Consider the following 19,512-nt stretch of genomic DNA (forward strand, 5'->3'; position numbering starts at 1 on the left):
GAAGACTTCGAGATTGCCATACAAGGATCTGTTCTCAAAAGGATCTGTTCATTCCTCAAGCGAAGAACGCAAAGGGTCAGACTGTCACAATTCACATCCAAACAAAGAGATTGATATGGGGATCCCACACATGGATAGTTTATCAGCCCCATTGTTTTCAACATCTACATGACACCGCTCGCCAGCATCATTCGATACAAGACATCACTGTCATCTCCTATGCCAATGAGACAAAACTCATCCTCTCCTTGACAGACAAAATCACCACCACCAGAACCAGAACCAACTTCACCAACTGCATGACTATGATAGCAGACTGGATGTGCACCAAACTGCGTACAGCTCAACTACGACATGACAGAAGTACTGGACTGGTCTTTGGCAACAAGACCACTCCAAGCGACTACACCAGGTGTCAGTCAGAGCTAGGACCAACACCCATATCATCACACCACGCAAGAAATGTAGGAATAATCCTAGACAAGCTCAACTTGAGTGCTCAAGTCAAGGCACTGTGCACCTCCAGCTTCCACATACTATGCATGCTATGATAGATCTTCAAATAGTTGCCTCTGAACAACAGAAGGACCGTCGCACAAGTTACTACTTGTGTAACGATATATCTGTAAGAGACATTAGTTAGTGATAGATTCCTTACCTTAGTTCTTAGCAAGCGCAGATCTGGAAAAAGCAGTACTTTAGTCACTTTTTGACTAGTCTTTTTTGATCCCTTTTGATCATTTTTTCTTGAGTCTTGCGACTCAAGACGGTGCCTAGCGATGCCTGTTTTCAAGCCTTGTGAGGATTGCGATCAACTGATTTCGGTCACTGACCCTCACCGTTGGTGTCTCCACTGTCTCGGCGTCGACCACGACGACAAGGGCTGCCCCGCCATCACAGCTCAGAGCTGGCATCACTCGGGTCGAAGTCGTCGTCAGGTAAGCACAAGAAGTCGAAGAGACGTCATTGCTCTTCTGACTCCCCCCGACGCTCGCCCGACACGGGGTTCGGGTGACACCGCCCACGCGGCTCCGTCACAGTCGCGGGCGTCGCGGCCTGCTCCACACCCTCCGGTCCCTGGGCAGGACGTGACGCCGAGGGAGATCGAGCGCTTCCTCATGGCCATGAGGAACCTCTCTTCCCCAACGGGTTCCGCGGCGCCTTCGGGCCCAGCGGACCCGTCTGGGGTCCCTAGCGCATCGGATGCTTTGGCCCCGACGCCGTCGGGTGCTTCGGCTCCGACGGCGCCGCAGGGCCCTGTAGTGTAGTTCCTATATTCCCAATAGGCTCTGCGCATTGGAATAACAAACAGCAGTGTAGACGTAGGACTGAGGTCATCTAGGTCTCTACTGACTATGTTAGACTTAATTAGTTTTGCCAGTTAGCTCAGAGGTCATTAGAAACTTTCTTGAATGTTCAGGAAAGGTTAACCGTCCTGATTTAGACAAGAAGGGATTAGTTTCTGACAACCGCATAAACATGACAACTTTGCTCCCCCAGAATAAAGAGTGTATCTCTAGAGTCGTGTGAAAACAATAGACCGCTATTTCACTCGGTCAATCGTGCATGCTTAGTTCCACCAGAGTGCAGAGAAATAGAGAGACGGGCATTTTCAATAAAAAGGTGTCATTTTATTGAGCAGTCTTCTTTCTAATGCAAGAGAAATGAATTGCCACAATTGCAATACTTATTATAAAGTAAAGTGCGTACAGTAAAAGTAGTATTATGAAATAATACTGTAAAAGCATTGATATGGTTTCTTAGCCATATGATACTTTAAAATGGATAAAATATATACATAAAAACATTGACTAACGAACTCAACTGGTGCTTCTAGATACGCCTACCCCAGTGTACCTGACCTAAGCCTAATACGTGGGAAGGAGTAAGTTTGTAGTTTTTAAGTTAAGCTAAGTTTTGCCAAGTATAGGACTGGATACAGGGGGTGGGGAAGTTTCATCGGTGCAGAACCTGCCGAAGCGCTCTGAGCATCTGGAGCCAGAAGGCGCACCAGTAGGGTGAGGCCACCAAAATATGAGGCACATGGAATCATAAAATTCTTTGAGCTGGGTGGGGGGCGCTCCAGCACCTGGGACGGCAATGAAGTGTGGAGCCGACCCAACTGCAGGTTCAGAAGAACGAGGCCTAGTGTGTTGTGACTCCTCCATCATTTCTGATGAGGGAAAGTCAAAGCAAGCACACTTCGACTTATTGTGTTTTTTGTGCTTCTTACCGGAACGAATCGAGGGCTTTGAGTGGGAGGACATAGGACTCCCGGAGCAGTGCCTGGACCTTCCTATCAACCAGGATAATGAACGAGACCTTCAAGGAGAATGACGCAGCGTCAAGCGCCGGGCCACAAGCAGTTTTAGGGATGGCTCCCTCAAAGCTTTCTAAGCGATGGCTCGGCAATCAAAAGCATGACTGAGTCATGGTCGCCCTCCAGGAACCAGAGGCAAACCAGGTGTGGGCCCTTCACCTACACAGCATGGGGACAGGCACCGCACGGTGTAGGAAAGTGCCCTTTCTTGTATGGCTACCTCCCACACACACTTTTTGCCTGATTTCTGATGCACTTTGGCTGAATGTGCCCTGGGTCCCTGCTAATCAGGTTCCCAATCCCTGTGTTCTTTCCAAAAACTGCACCTTTGTTTCCACAATTGGTACACATCTGGCCCACAAGCAAGTCCCTTGTAAAAGTAACCACTGGTACCAAGGGCCTTGTGACCAGAGAGGGTCTCTAATGGGTGCAAAATGTATTTTAACACCCTGAGAGACCCCTCACCAAACACATTCCCACTGCCATTGCAGACTGTGTTTTGGTGCAGCTAAAACTGGAGAGTCCGCATGGCACATAATTCTGTGCCATATCTACAAACCACTAAGTGTGGTATAGGTAGGTCATCCCTCTACCAGCCTTCACAGCCCTAAGGAAGGCTGCACTATACCACAGATGAGGGCATAGCTGCATGGCAATATGCTCCTTACAGTCTCTAAGCCCATTCTTAGACATTGTAAATGTTGTGAAGCCATATTAAGAACATGGGCAGGGGATTTCGTCATCACAAACTCCACAGCTCTATGATGGCTTTACAGAATGCTAGGAAGTTTGGTATCAAACGTCTCAGCATAACAAACCACACTGATGCCTGCAGCTGACTGGTCTGCACCAGCCTGCCACTTTGAGACATGTTTCAGACTCCCCTGAGGTGGGAGCCTTGTGCTCGTGTGTCAGAAACAAAGCATGCTCTGCGCAGAGGTGCTTCATCCCCCCCTCCAAAAAGCAGGAACAGCATTCAAGGGCGGCAAACCTCAAAGGCTTCCTGACATTTGTTATGCTAGCCAGAGCCTCATCAGCTTGTGGAGATGCCGGCCCCAGACCAAGCCCCACATTTGGCAGCAAGGTCATTGGGAATATTAGAAAGCATGAGAGGTGTGTCCCCTCTTAGCCAGGATCATTACTAAGGTGTCCCATGCTGAAGTGACGCTCTCCTTAGATGGAGGAATTTTAGCAAATAGCGTTAGAGGATGCCCCCTTCCCAAAGGAAGGGGACATACAAAGGGTTTAGTCACCCTAAAGGTAGGTATTCCATTGGCTACTTCCTGCCAGTGAAAAAACCAAACGTTGTCGTAGGGCTAGAGGGACGTTTAAAGACCAGAGCCTAAGTAATGTCCCCCAAAGGACTAGACTATACACAATAAACTTAGGGGTCTAACGCTGAATCCGATATTGATTCGCTTATGTTGTTCCTATGCCAACAAATGTGCTTAGGAATCAAAAAGTTGAATGCCAGACCAAATCGCCAAAATGTGAAACACCTGTAACTGTGAGTCACCCCAGTTTGAGGATTCCCATCAAAGTCTTGTATGGATCAATATTATCATCTGGTAATCCTTATCGGGTATTGTGTCTCTTGATCATTGAGACCATATGCATACCCTTATGGATGGTTCGGGGTAGCGACCACAATCACTCAGATATGCCACATGATGTAGATTCGATGGGGAAGTGCAGTGCAAAAATTAAGAGTGGTGATTGAAAATAGGATAGGGAACTAACAAAAATCACTTTTAATGGGCGTTGGCCCCTTCCCGGTTAAAAACAAGAACAGTTTGGCAAAATCGTCGCAGTAATAACAAATAGCTGCGGAGAGACCAACATGTTTCAGCCGCGGAGGGGGATTCCTCAGGCTTTCGTCAGGGTCTCTGTTCTTTGATAAAGCTACTGCCTATTAATGTGAGATAACGTGTGTGAAAAACTATACAAAAAAACACACAAGTGAAATATAACAGTAAAGGATATGATGTTCCTTCATCTGTATGAACTCCTCTTCGGAACCTGGTGTCTTGTTACTGTAGTAAGGGGACAAACATACAAGTGAGACACTTCCAGCTACTCTGGTCTGTGCCGAACAGTGCATTCAGTCAAAATTGTGGTCAGCCTTCAGTACTCACCCAGTGTTTCCGGGGAGTGGGCCTCACCTCTTCCTGGACCTAGCTCAGGATATGTGAGACCCCGCTCTACAAGAACAGAAACCGACCTCATAATTACAAGAACGGAGGGATCAGGTGTTGATCTACTCTGATGTTGCATGTTTTACGAAGTCAACGGTATTCCGAACGTAGAGTAAACTATCATATACCATAAAGTTCACAAATTTGTCTTACTTTCCGTGATGTCTTATCTGCATTTATAGATTCAATTACATTAGTCTAGAGTGACTAAGTGTACTCTAAAATTAGGTTTCATTGCACAGCATTCATGATAGACTCGAGGAGCTATCGTCCTACCTGTCCGTCGTTGTCTCGAACTGTGACTGAGTCAGGGGGAGGCAAGGAACTGTGTACGTCACTCTTACTTCAATGGTTAGAGTGAAGCTCGCAACCAATCGGAAGCCACTGAGGGGGAGTTATTCCAATGGGCCGTGATAGGTGACGTTAGCGTACGTCTTACCACTCCTGGGAAACTAGGAGATCGGAATTCTTGGAGAATAGAGGCAAACTGTGTCCCAAGGTATGTCTAAAGTAGATATACGGTCTACCTCTAGCATAGCGTCTCACTGGACCGTTTTGTAAGGAACTACAAAATGATGTAATACATGGTGAATGAGTAGTTCATTGCGTCAATCTCGGGGGAGGTGACGTTACTGTGTGATTACTTGTGTTTCAGAGCTACACAAAGGTGTGGAGCAGGGGGCTCGTGTAGTATCTTTGCCCTCGCTAAGAATTATATGCTGGGGTGCCCTGGACTCAAGAACCGCTCAATGGTAATAGTTGGAAAAACCCCAAACTGCTTGAGCAGCGATTTCGCGGGATTTTAACCTGAACTACTGGATGACGTAATGTTGACAGCTTGGGTAGTTCAAGCAGTATGGAAAGGACCCCGCTGTCTCTCAGTGGCTGGTCAATATTGCCTGTTTATGTTTCAAGATAGACTGAACCAGGGTATGTCGTCATTCAGTCCATGTCTGTCCGTGCCCAATTTAAATACCAATTTCTGTTCTTTGCGAAACAAAAAGTTGGACACATCACTCACATGAGGAGGGATGAAGGGCTTCTCCAGAACATGCCATTTGAAGTCTGTTTCACCATGGTTGTGTGTTATGAAATGTTTGGTGAGTTTGGAGATGTCTTTTTTACATCGGAAAGTACTCTTGTGCTCCTGCATCCTCACCCGTACCTTTCTAGTGGTCATGCCCACATATCGTTCATTGCAAGTACAAGTGAGGAGGTAGATCAAATTGGTACTATTACAATTGGAAAATTGTCTCAATTCCCAAGGTCGATCAGTCCCAATGTCTACACTGGTAATCTTAGATGTTAGTGGGCAAACAGAGCAGCCTCCACAGGGATGGTGACCTAGCACAGGCGGTAGGTCCCAAAGAGTTCCAACTTCTCTTCTAGGTGCTGTTTTGGGGCGAGTGTGTACCAGGCGGTCCCTAAGATTCCTTGAACGTTTGAAAGCAAAAAGTGGGAACTCAATTCTGTCTTTACCACTGTTTAGAATGCGCCAGTGTTTCTTGATTATTTTCTGAACGCTGTTGGACTTTGTGTTGTATGTACTCACAAGGGTGGATATCCAGGCAATTTTCAACCACCAATGGCCCCGTTCCAAGGTTTCCCTAACTTTAACAACCAGCCTTTTTTAGCGCGTGGCCCCAGACGGTCACGGGGCAAAAGAAGACCGACACAGGGACAACCTCAGGTCCAATGGGAAGTCACAGCAGGTCCTCACGCAGGAACCAGGAGCCACACGAGGAGGGGTGCCCAAGAATAACTAACACCCCTACCGAGAGTCTGGTGGTTAATCTAAGCCAAAGAACCTTAACAGACATGGAGGAAGTGGTCCACAACAAAGGACTAGGGTTTGTCACGACAGATGACGGGGACCCATTTTTACTTCAAATTGAGCTTGCCCAGTTCTTCCGTAAATTGAGGCTACACTACTTCTTTTAACAGAAAAGTATTGAGGAATCGGCACCTGAAATTGATAATAACACTGGCCTAAGAAATAAATCTACTTTTCTACCACCCACTCATGCCCTACCACCCCAGTTACTTACTTTTGAAATGGCTGTGAAGAATGACATTTAACAAATACAGTACTCTACCCGGTCGAGTTACAATAACTTGACAGTAGCTGAGAGAAAAGCTCTTAACACATTATGCCAGGATGGAACCATAGTCGTGAAGCCCGCCGACAAAGGGGGCTCCATCGTGGTCCAAGATGTGGAAACCTACAGGATGGAATGCCTCCGTCAATTGAATAACAACACTGCTTATAGGCCACTGACCACTGACCCGACTTTCAGACTGATGAATCAAATCAAGGTCTTAGTGGAGGAAGCCTTAGCAGAGGGTTGGATAACCACTCTAGAAGCGCAATTCCTGCAGGCTAAACACCCTACCATGCCCTATTTCTATACCCTCCCCAAGGTGTATAAGCCCCAAAGACCTCCACCGGGCAGGCCGATCATATCAGGGCTGGGCTCTATACTAGAGCCTCTATCTGCGTTTGCGGATCATTTCCTCAAACCTCTGGTACATACCATGCCCACCTATCTCAAGGACACCAATGATGTCCTGAGAGTGATTCCTGATATTGACTTTCGTCAGGAGACAGACTATTTAGTCTCCTTTGATGTAGAGTCATTATACACCTCCATTCCCCAGGATGCGACTCTAGATACCATCAGAACCATCCTGGAGGAGTCGGAACTTGACTCCATCACCCCTGTGCCCTTCATTATGGCTCTGGCTACAATAGCGATGAAAGACAACTTTTTCATGTTTGAAGACCAGATCTATCATCAAGTCTCGGGGACCAGCATGGGCAGCATTTTTGCCCCGTCCCTAGCGAATCTTTACGTTCACAAATTTGAACAAACCATGGTGCTACACCCGAGCAACCCTTACTTTCCATCTATTATCTGTTGGAAAAGGTACATAGACGATATCCTTGTAGTGTGGAGAGGGACCAAGGAATCTGTCCTACTATTCCATCAATGGCTTAATAACCAGAATGACTACCTCCGCTTCACCATTGAAATCAGCAAAGAGCGAGTACCTTTTTTGGACCTCTGGATTTATAGCACCGAAACTGGTCTACAGAGTGAACTTTACCGCAAACCCATGGCGAGAAATTCACTTTTACTGTACGAGAGTCAGCACCCTAAGTCTCTGAGGGATAATTTACCCTTTGGGCAGTTTCTCCGAGTCCGTAGAAACTGCTCCACTCCGGAAACTTTTGAACGGCATGCAGGCGACCTGACCAAACAGCTCATATCCAGACATTACCCTAAGAAATTGGTGCAGCGTTCATGTAAAAGAGCTGCCAACAATCACAGGCGATTTACAAAAGGGGGTGGTGATGAACAGAGTGTCTGAATTGAGCAGACCACTCTTACCCAGTCCAAAGATCAGGGCTTGATCCATCACCGTTATTTATCTCACTGCCCCATCCCAGCTCAGAACCTGGCTATATGCAAATCAGTCTGTCCCTGGCCCAGTGCATCATGGGAACAGGGCAGACTAAACTACCAAGCCAATTCTTTACCAGAAAGGAGACAAGCTACCGGGGACCGGTTTCTGGCATTTCAGCCTCTTCGGCCCGGCTTGCTTGAATCCTGATGGAGCAGTGAGAAAGGGACTCATGTCTGAGTATACCCTGCCACACCTATAGTGGCCAAAATCGATTTACAAAAGGGGGTGGTGATGAACAGAGTGTCTGAATTGAGCAGACCACTCTTACCCAGTCCAAAGATCAGGGCTTGATCCATCACCGTTATTTATCTCACTGCCCCATCCCAGCTCAGAACCTGGCTATATGCAAATCAGTCTGTCCCTGGCCCAGTGCATCATGGGAACAGGGCAGACTAAACTACCAAGCCAATTCTTTACCAGAAAGGAGACAAGCTACCGGGGACCGGTTTCTGGCATTTCAGCCTCTTCGGCCCGGCTTGCTTGAATCCTGATGGAGCAGTGAGAAAGGGACTCATGTCTGAGTATACCCTGCCACACCTATAGTGGCCAAAATCGATTTACAAAAGGGGGTGGTGATGAACAGAGTGTCTGAATTGAGCAGACCACTCTTACCCAGTCCAAAGATCAGGGCTTGATCCATCACCGTTATTTATCTCACTGCCCCATCCCAGCTCAGAACCTGGCTATATGCAAATCAGTCTGTCCCTGGCCCAGTGCATCATGGGAACAGGGCAGACTAAACTACCAAGCCAATTCTTTACCAGAAAGGAGACAAGCTACCGGGGACCGGTTTCTGGCATTTCAGCCTCTTCGGCCCGGCTTGCTTGAATCCTGATGGAGCAGTGAGAAAGGGACTCATGTCTGAGTATACCCTGCCACACCTATAGTGGCCAAAATCGATTTACAAAAGGGGGTGGTGATGAACAGAGTGTCTGAATTGAGCAGACCACTCTTACCCAGTCCAAAGATCAGGGCTTGATCCATCACCGTTATTTATCTCACTGCCCCATCCCAGCTCAGAACCTGGCTATATGCAAATCAGTCTGTCCCTGGCCCAGTGCATCATGGGAACAGGGCAGACTAAACTACCAAGCCAATTCTTTACCAGAAAGGAGACAAGCTACCGGGGACCGGTTTCTGGCATTTCAGCCTCTTCGGCCCGGCTTGCTTGAATCCTGATGGAGCAGTGAGAAAGGGACTCATGTCTGAGTATACCCTGCCACACCTATAGTGGCCAAAATCGATTTACAAAAGGGGGTGGTGATGAACAGAGTGTCTGAATTGAGCAGACCACTCTTACCCAGTCCAAAGATCAGGGCTTGATCCATCACCGTTATTTATCTCACTGCCCCATCCCAGCTCAGAACCTGGCTATATGCAAATCAGTCTGTCCCTGGCCCAGTGCATCATGGGAACAGGGCAGACTAAACTACCAAGCCAATTCTTTACCAGAAAGGAGACAAGCTACCGGGGACCGGTTTCTGGCATTTCAGCCTCTTCGGCCCGGCTTGCTTGAATCCTGATGGAGCAGTGAGAAAGGGACTCATGTCTGAGTATACCCTGCCACACCTATAGTGGCCAAAATCGATTTACAAAAGGGGGTGGTGATGAACAGAGTGTCTGAATTGAGCAGACCACTCTTACCCAGTCCAAAGATCAGGGCTTGATCCATCACCGTTATTTATCTCACTGCCCCATCCCAGCTCAGAACCTGGCTATATGCAAATCAGTCTGTCCCTGGCCCAGTGCATCATGGGAACAGGGCAGACTAAACTACCAAGCCAATTCTTTACCAGAAAGGAGACAAGCTACCGGGGACCGGTTTCTGGCATTTCAGCCTCTTCGGCCCGGCTTGCTTGAATCCTGATGGAGCAGTGAGAAAGGGACTCATGTCTGAGTATACCCTGCCACACCTATAGTGGCCAAAATCGATTTACAAAAGGGGGTGGTGATGAACAGAGTGTCTGAATTGAGCAGACCACTCTTACCCAGTCCAAAGATCAGGGCTTGATCCATCACCGTTATTTATCTCACTGCCCCATCCCAGCTCAGAACCTGGCTATATGCAAATCAGTCTGTCCCTGGCCCAGTGCATCATGGGAACAGGGCAGACTAAACTACCAAGCCAATTCTTTACCAGAAAGGAGACAAGCTACCGGGGACCGGTTTCTGGCATTTCAGCCTCTTCGGCCCGGCTTGCTTGAATCCTGATGGAGCAGTGAGAAAGGGACTCATGTCTGAGTATACCCTGCCACACCTATAGTGGCCAAAATCGATTTACAAAAGGGGGTGGTGATGAACAGAGTGTCTGAATTGAGCAGACCACTCTTACCCAGTCCAAAGATCAGGGCTTGATCCATCACCGTTATTTATCTCACTGCCCCATCCCAGCTCAGAACCTGGCTATATGCAAATCAGTCTGTCCCTGGCCCAGTGCATCATGGGAACAGGGCAGACTAAACTACCAAGCCAATTCTTTACCAGAAAGGAGACAAGCTACCGGGGACCGGTTTCTGGCATTTCAGCCTCTTCGGCCCGGCTTGCTTGAATCCTGATGGAGCAGTGAGAAAGGGACTCATGTCTGAGTATACCCTGCCACACCTATAGTGGCCAAAATCGATTTACAAAAGGGGGTGGTGATGAACAGAGTGTCTGAATTGAGCAGACCACTCTTACCCAGTCCAAAGATCAGGGCTTGATCCATCACCGTTATTTATCTCACTGCCCCATCCCAGCTCAGAACCTGGCTATATGCAAATCAGTCTGTCCCTGGCCCAGTGCATCATGGGAACAGGGCAGACTAAACTACCAAGCCAATTCTTTACCAGAAAGGAGACAAGCTACCGGGGACCGGTTTCTGGCATTTCAGCCTCTTCGGCCCGGCTTGCTTGAATCCTGATGGAGCAGTGAGAAAGGGACTCATGTCTGAGTATACCCTGCCACACCTATAGTGGCCAAAATCGATTTACAAAAGGGGGTGGTGATGAACAGAGTGTCTGAATTGAGCAGACCACTCTTACCCAGTCCAAAGATCAGGGCTTGATCCATCACCGTTATTTATCTCACTGCCCCATCCCAGCTCAGAACCTGGCTATATGCAAATCAGTCTGTCCCTGGCCCAGTGCATCATGGGAACAGGGCAGACTAAACTACCAAGCCAATTCTTTACCAGAAAGGAGACAAGCTACCCTAAGCGTGGAAGGGTATGCTCAGATGTGAGTCCCTTGCTCATTGCACCATCAGGATTCAAGCAAGCTGGGCCGAAGAGGCTGAAATGCCAGAAACCGGTCCCCGGTAGCTTGTTTCCTTCCCAGTGTAAGAATTGGCTTTTGTAGTTTGGTTTGCCCTGTTCCCATCATGCACTGGGACAGGAACAGACTAATTTGCATACAGCCAGGTTCTGAAACTGGGATGGTGCAGTGAGCTAAAAAACGGTGTTGGATCTAGCCCTGATCTCTTGACTGGGTGAGAGTATTCTGTTTAATTCAGAGACTCTGTCCCTCACCACCCCTTGTTGTAAATATTTTTGTCCACCCTAAGCGTGGAAGGGTATGCTCAGATGTGAGTCCCTTGCTCATTGCACCATCAGGATTCAAGCAAGCTGGGCCGAAGAGGCTGAAATGCCAGAAACCGGTCCCCGGTAGCTTGTTTCCTTCCCAGTGTAAGAATTGGCTTTTGTAGTTTGGTTTGCCCTGTTCCCATCATGCACTGGGACAGGAACAGACTAATTTGCATACAGCCAGGTTCTGAAACTGGGATGGTGCAGTGAGCTAAAAAACGGTGTTGGATCTAGCCCTGATCTCTTGACTGGGTGAGAGTATTCTGTTTAATTCAGAGACTCTGTCCCTCACCACCCCTTGTTGTAAATATTTTTGTCCACCCTAAGCGTGGAAGGGTATGCTCAGATGTGAGTCCCTTGCTCATTGCACCATCAGGATTCAAGCAAGCTGGGCCGAAGAGGCTGAAATGCCAGAAACCGGTCCCCGGTAGCTTGTTTCCTTCCCAGTGTAAGAATTGGCTTTTGTAGTTTGGTTTGCCCTGTTCCCATCATGCACTGGGACAGGAACAGACTAATTTGCATACAGCCAGGTTCTGAAACTGGGATGGTGCAGTGAGCTAAAAAACGGTGTTGGATCTAGCCCTGATCTCTTGACTGGGTGAGAGTATTCTGTTTAATTCAGAGACTCTGTCCCTCACCACCCCTTGTTGTAAACAATCACAGGGCTGCATTGTTGGAACCCAAACCTGAAAAACCACCTACGGACCGACTCACCCTTGTGAGTACATACAACACAAAGTCCAACAGCGTTCAGAAAATAATCAAGAAACACTGGCGCATTCTAAACAGTGGTAAAGACAGAATTGAGTTCCCACTTTTTGCTTTCAAACGTTCAAGGAATCTTAGGGACCGCCTGGTACACACTCGCCCCAAAACAGCACCTAGAAGAGAAGTTGGAACTCTTTGGGACCTACCGCCTGTGCTCGGTCACCATCCCTGTGGAGGCTGCTCTGTTTGCCCACTAACATCTAAGATTACCAGTGTAGACATTGGGACTGATCGACCTTGGGAATTGAGACAATTTTCCAATTGTAATAGTACCAATTTGATCTACCTCCTCACTTGTACTTGCAATGAACGATATGTGGGCATGACCACTAGAAAGGTACGGGTGAGGATGCAGGAGCACAAGAGTACTTTCCGATGTAAAAAAGACATCTCCAAACTCACCAAACATTTCATAACACACAACCATGGTGAAACAGACTTCAAATGGCATGTTCTGGAGAAGCCCTTCATCCGTCCTCATGTGAGTGATGTGTCCAACTTTTTGTTTCGCAAAGAACAGAAATTGGTATTTAAATTGGGCACGGAAAAACATGGACTGAATGACGACATACCCTGGTTCAGTCTATCTTGAAACATAAACAGGCAATATTGACCAGCCACTGAGAGACAGCGGGGTCCTTTCCATACTGCTTGAACTACCCAAGCTGTCAACATTACGTCATCCAGTAGTTCAGGTTAAAATCCCGCGAAATCGCTGCTCAAGCAGTTTGGGGTTTTTCCAACTATTACCATTGAGCGGTTCTTGAGTCCAGGGCACCCCAGCATATAATTCTTAGCGAGGGCAAAGATACTACACGAGCCCCCTGCTCCACACCTTTGTGTAGCTCTGAAACACAAGTAATCACACAGTAACGTCACCTCCCCCGAGATTGACGCAATGAACTACTCATTCACCATGTATTACATCATTTTGTAGTTCCTTACAAAACGGTCCCGTGAGACGCTATGCTAGAGGTAGACCGTATATCTACTTTAGACATACCTTGGGACACAGTTTGCCTCTATTCTCCAAGAATTCCGATCTCCTAGTTTCCCAGGAGTGGTAAGACGTACGCTAACGTCACCTATCACGGCCCATTGGAATAACTCCCCCTCAGTGGCTTCCGATTGGTTGCGAGCTTCACTCTAACCATTGAAGTATGAGTGACGTACACAGTTCCTTGCCTCCCCCTGACTCAGTCACAGTTCGAGACAACGACTGACAGGTAGGACGATAGCTCCTCGAGTCTATCATGAATGCTGTGCAATGAAACCTAATTTTAGAGTACACTCAGTCACTCTAGACTAATGTAATTGAATCTATAAATGCAGATAAGACATCACGGAAAGTAAGACAAATTTGTGAACTTTATGGTATATGATAGTTTACTCTACGTTCGGAATACCGTTGACTTCGTAAAACATGCAACATCAGAGTAGATCAACACCTGATCCCTCCGTTCTTGTAATTATGAGGTCGGTTTCTGTTCTTGTAGAGCGGGGTCTCACATATCCTGAGCCAGGTCCAGGAATGAGGTCCACTCCCCGGAAACACTGGGTGAGTACTGAAGGCTGACCACAATTTTGACTGAATGCACTGTTCGGCACAGACCAGAGTAGCTGGAAGTGTCTCACTTGTATGTTTGTCCCCTTACTACAGTAACAAGACACCAGGTTCCGAAGAGGAGTTCATACAGATGAAGGAACATCATATCCTTTACTGTTATATTTCACTTGTGTGTTTTTTTGTATCGTTTTTCACACACGTTATCTCACATTAATAGGCAGTAGCTTTATCAAAGAACAGAGACCCTGACGAAAGCCTGAGGAATCCCCCTCCGCGGCTGAAACATTTTGGTCTCTCCGCAGCTATTTGTTATTACTGCGACGATTTTGCCAAACTGTTCTTGTTTTTAACCGGGAAGGGGCCAACGCCCATTAAAAGTGATTTTTGTTAGTTCCCTATCCTATTTTCAATCACCACTCTTAATTTTTGCACTGCACTTCCCTATCAAATCTACATCATGTGGCATATCTGAGTGATTGTGGTCGCTACCCCGAACCATCCATAAGGGTATGCATATGGTCTCAATGATCAAGAGACACAATACCCGATAAGGATTACCAGATGATAATATTGATCCATACAAGACTTTGATGGGAATCCTCAAACTGGGGTGACTCACAGTTACAGGTGTTTCACATTTTGGCGATTTGGTCTGGCATTCAACTTTTTGATTCCTAAGCACATTTGTTGGCATAGGAACAACATAAGCGAATCAATATCGGATTCAGCGTTAGACCCCTAAGTTTATTGTGTATAGTCTACTACCTGCCAGTACCTGTAACATCCCTAAATTTAGGGGCACCCCTGAAACTTGATCCTCAGATTCGTACGACCTAAGAAGGACGAAGAAGACGACGCCGTGCAGCCAAACCTGAAGACAACTACTGATTTGGCTCCAGCCCTAGCGGCCTGTCTTCTCTTAAAGACTCTGCGAAGACGACGATGCTTGTCCTACAGCCACAGCTGGGGACCCGCACGGCACCACACGCTTTGGACATTTCAATCCGGACAATCAAGGAACACTATCCTCTGGAGAATGATACCTAATCTTTAGGTCTGGTGTATGACGACCCTGGTGATTCTCCTCCTTGTTTACATCGCGAATTGGGAATTGCTTCATACCAAACGTTTTTACCACCTCTGTTGCCATTTCACGGATGTTCCACAACTCGGTGGTGAGACTGGATGATTGGCTCCCCACTGTGGGACTATCCCTTTCTGCCTCCGACATACTTCAACCATTGATCATTGTTAATCCCTGAGTACACGGATATCGGCTGATAACACTAACAAGAAGACTGATTCGGGTCTTAATTCCCTGAGACTTTCAAATTTACCTTGTTGTGAGCCCTTACACCACATATCCGGTGGTGTGGTGGCTCTCCTGTTCATTGATGACCCTTCAAATTTGAAAGTATATTTTCGCCATGAGGAAGGAACCGTATATTTGTCTTTGTGTTCCGAAATGTGCATCAGCGTTTTTGTTAGTTTTGCTAATTTTATGTAGTCTTTTTTGCATTGTTATCATACTGCATCATTGTATTATGTTGATTTTGTGCTTTATGTTTGATGCTCCGAGTATCAGTTTTTGTATTATATGTAGTGTTCCTTATTATACCTTGTCGATTTAACCATGGGCGTTTTGCTTGTTGTTTGAAAGAAAGAAATGTCTGAGGAATACAAACAACCATTTTAAATTATATCTGAGATTTTTTCTACTGTTTTGATAAACAATAAAATATGAATAAATAATATGCCTTGATGTTTTAAGTCTGTGGGACAACTATATGTATATTATGGAAGTATCCCCAAGCATGCTATAGATCGTGGTGGATGATTTTGGATTGTGAATGTGTCTATTTCCCTGCTCTCTTCCTCCCCATTGAGACCTCAGGGACCCTCTGTGTTGTTTCGGTTGTCCTACAGCCAACAACTTCCAGAAACCCAAGTAAGATTGCCTGAACTTCAACAAGACCAGATCTCCCAGGGCCAGTGGCTCTGACCACAAGAAACCCACTACAAGGACTCCGGATCCAGCTGGAAGCGTGAAACCTGCCCACTTTGCACCAGACAACCACAGCCCCAATATGAGTGGTTCACCTGTCCAGTGAAGTCTCTGAAAGCAATTCTCACCTCAAAGCCATTGGTGGGTGACCTCTTCTAGACTCCACATAGATGCCAGCAGCCTCATCTTGAAGGCTCTGGTAAAGAAGTACTGACGTTCATAGGCACCCCTGCATCCTCAGCCCCTGTCTTTGGGGAGCCCAGCCGACAGTGCCCAGGCTTCCACCGACACCTCTACTTACCAACCCAGCCGTTGGTCACATTCTCTCTCAGCCTTCTAGCCTGACCATGCAGCCTCTTTGTGCGACCAACATTCCCCATTCACTTTCATTGGGCGCCCAACGCGGATTTGCACCCTGTACCAGGCCACCCCTGTGCCGCTGGTGGTGTATTGTTTGTGCTGCCTTGTGGTCCCCATGCTGGTCTAAACCCCTGGGGTCTGTACACAAACCACAGGTACCTACCTGCAACCAGAACCTCTGTGGGTGCTCCGAGTCTCTATTGACTAACATTGGGCCCAGTGACATCTGTTGCCAGCCGCCACAGTACCACTGGTGGTGCAGTGCCTACCTTGATCTGACCCTTGCCAAGTGTTGAGCTAAAACGCCAAAGACTGGATGTGTAAGTCGAGTACTTATATGTAAATGTGCATAATTGTTTTCCTTCCGTAGAATTGCATTGCATTTCTTGATATTCACAATAAGTGTCTCTTCTACATTGATAAGTTACTGCTAATGTTGATTGACAACACTACATATTTTCAGTATCACTAATGTATTCTTACTGCTTTTTGCAAACACACTCATATTGTACCTGAAAAGTATTGCTATTTTAAACTGGTACTTGCAGGCAAAGGAGATTCTATTGCTTCCAAAAGTGTGTTTACAAGAGTGTATACAACAAATGTTTTACACAGCCCTAAGATAAGCCAAACTGCTCAACCACACAACCACAAAAGAGTGTAAGGTATTATCTTATTTAGCCTGTGTAAAGCCTCAGGGGATCAAATGGATTTTGTGCAGGCTATGCATTTCTTTGTTGTAATATATACAGAGCCAGCTTCCTATACACAGTTTAATACCAGAAGTCTTCTTGGACATGATGAAAAAACCTGCACACCAAATAGGGGTTGACAAAACATTGATAAAAGCATGTCAAAAAGAGGCAGAGGACACTCTCTTCATGGATCTGCGCTGGCTGACTCGGAAAGAAAAGAACTGACGTCAGCACACCAAGGTGGTACCTATACAGGTGATGCAGACCTCACAACAGCGCAGACTACACAGATGAAGTCACAAGGAGCGCACCAGCACCACCAATCGGCACGCAGGGATATTGCTCGAAGAAAAATATTACGGATCCAGTCTGACGCCTGGGAAAGTCAAAGGGAAGGAATCTGCAGTCAGATGTCTCTATCAGATAGCTTCTGGCATTGAGGGCAGGAGTCAGGCTGGTGGGAATACAGCAGGAAGATAATGCAGACTGCAAGAGGGTCAGTCTGGGGCGCCTTCTTCCCACACAAAGGGCACTTCACAGAGAGAGAAAGCATTTATGACAAAAAATATTTTTTGTCAGAAAAAGGTTGTTAGTATTGCAGATACTGGCAACTATCAAGCGCAAATGGTTAGAAACAGTTTTGAAAAGATCTTCAAAAAAGGAGAGCTCAGTGCTCCAAGATCCCAGCTGAAGGAGAAGGAAAAATGAACTGACAAAACGGTCACCTGTGGGGAACGAGGGGATACAGGTGATGCTGTGAGGTTGTTAAATGCACAGTGCCAGTTTTATGCTTACTCTTTGAATGCAGCCTATTGGTTAACAATGCCTCATATTACCTTTCCTTTGAAATAAAGGTTTTTTGTAAGGCTTCCTATAGGCCATTTTTTTGCAGGACTATTCAATACTTATGACTGTTGTTGAGGATCCCCTGGAGGAGAAAGAGGTGATCTATCGGAGAGTGGTTCCTTCGATGCTTATATTGTGTAGCCCTTTGAAGAGTGTGTGGTGGGAGACCATAACAAAGGCTGCTGAGAGGATGAGAGCAGCAGTCTCTCCTCAGTCGAGTAGGGTTTGGATGTCGATGGTAGCTGCCATGAGGGCAGTCTCAGGGCTGTGGTTGCTGCGGAATCTGGATTAGGAGACGTCGATCGGAGGTTCTGTTCCAGACGTCAGAAGAGCGGTTGGCTGATAGCTTGATTCATTCAGAATCTCCAAACTCCTACACCAGAATCTCCAAACAACTCCTACAGAGACTCCAGACAATCCAGAACACCACTGCAATATTCGTACTCTATCTTCCATGCAACACCCACCCCACACCTCAAGCTTCACTTGCTCCCAGTTCTCAAGCAGTCTGTTCAAATTTCTCATGCACACATACAAAGCCCTATATAAAACAGGAGGAGAATACCCAAAAAGCTACAAACACTTTCACCAAAATACCGACGCGCTGCCACTCACATATTCCCCACTCCTGCAAAAGCAAAAATAGATGTCGCTCATTCTCCTGCATCACCCCCAAGGATTAGAATGACCTCCATCAACACATTAAAGCCTCCTCCTCACTTCTTGAGTTCTACAAGAAGCTTAAGACCAGGCTCTTCATCTAAGTACCTTGGGGACCTCACACATACACACCTGTCCAAGCGCCTGATACCCTCTTGGATGACTATAACAAGCCTAGATTCTTTGAGGTTTTCTTTGCAGAAACTCATCTCAGCCTGCCCCTAAACAGCAAATTAGTCTAGATGCAGAAGACCCTACAAACTGTGAGCGAAGTAAATTAAATCCATCTCCTTGTCATTCAGGATGGCAGTGTCCTGCAAATGATGTTAAGCTTTTAAAAGATTTTTTTAAACTCCCTGCGTTTGTGGCATTAAGAGGGAGAGGGGACATACCTTTTAGTTTAAAAAAAAAATCCTTTACTATGCTGCCCAGTGCAACTCATCACTACTTAACCTTAACCCTCAAAAAAGACTGCCATATAATTCCATATCAGGAGAATAACTGAGTTTCGTCAAAGGCTTTTATTTGTCTCATTGGTGTGTAGTAGAAATTTACACTTTATTTTAATTGGCTCCACAGACACACCTGAAAGCAATAATTTGCAAATGTGCAGTAAAACACTGATAAAGAGAGTCTCTGTAAAATTGAGTTATGTTTTAACTCTACCCTTTGCAAATCCATTCGATAGGTAATTTAATAGCAAATTGAAAGTCTCTGCTTCTGCCTCCAAAAGATTAGTCTGTCCAAGTGTATACATTTTTCCTCAAAAAGTATAGAACTTCTCATGCTTAGGAACAATTCACTTTATTCCTCTTTGTGGGTGTTTGCCAGTAATAACCTGTGTCTGCTGAACAGAGCTTCAAAAGATTATCTCTGAAGCAGGTCCAGTGATATGATAGCTCGTCAGGTGCCCAGGTGCCTATGTGACAGTGTGTGCAAGGGGCTATGCGACAAGAGTGAGCTTGAGCAATATGTGTATGTCAAGTCAAGTCAAGTCAGAGAATTTATATAGCGCACTACATACCCAGAGGGTCTCAAGGCGCTTAGAAAGGGGGGGAGGATTACTTGT

General features: G+C 46.4%; 1 protein-coding gene across 1 annotated transcript in view; it reads right to left on the minus strand.

The window, feature by feature from the left end:
- NUP205 (nucleoporin 205) overlaps positions 1 to 19,512 on the minus strand; it is a 967,082-nt gene that overhangs the window by 433,039 nt on the left and 514,531 nt on the right. The gene's annotated exons all lie outside the window — the stretch shown is intronic.

The sequence above is a fragment of the Lissotriton vulgaris genome, chromosome 1_2 (genome assembly GCF_964263255.1).
Source record: "Lissotriton vulgaris chromosome 1_2, aLisVul1.2, whole genome shotgun sequence".
Taxonomy (NCBI): Eukaryota; Metazoa; Chordata; class Amphibia; order Caudata; family Salamandridae; genus Lissotriton; species Lissotriton vulgaris.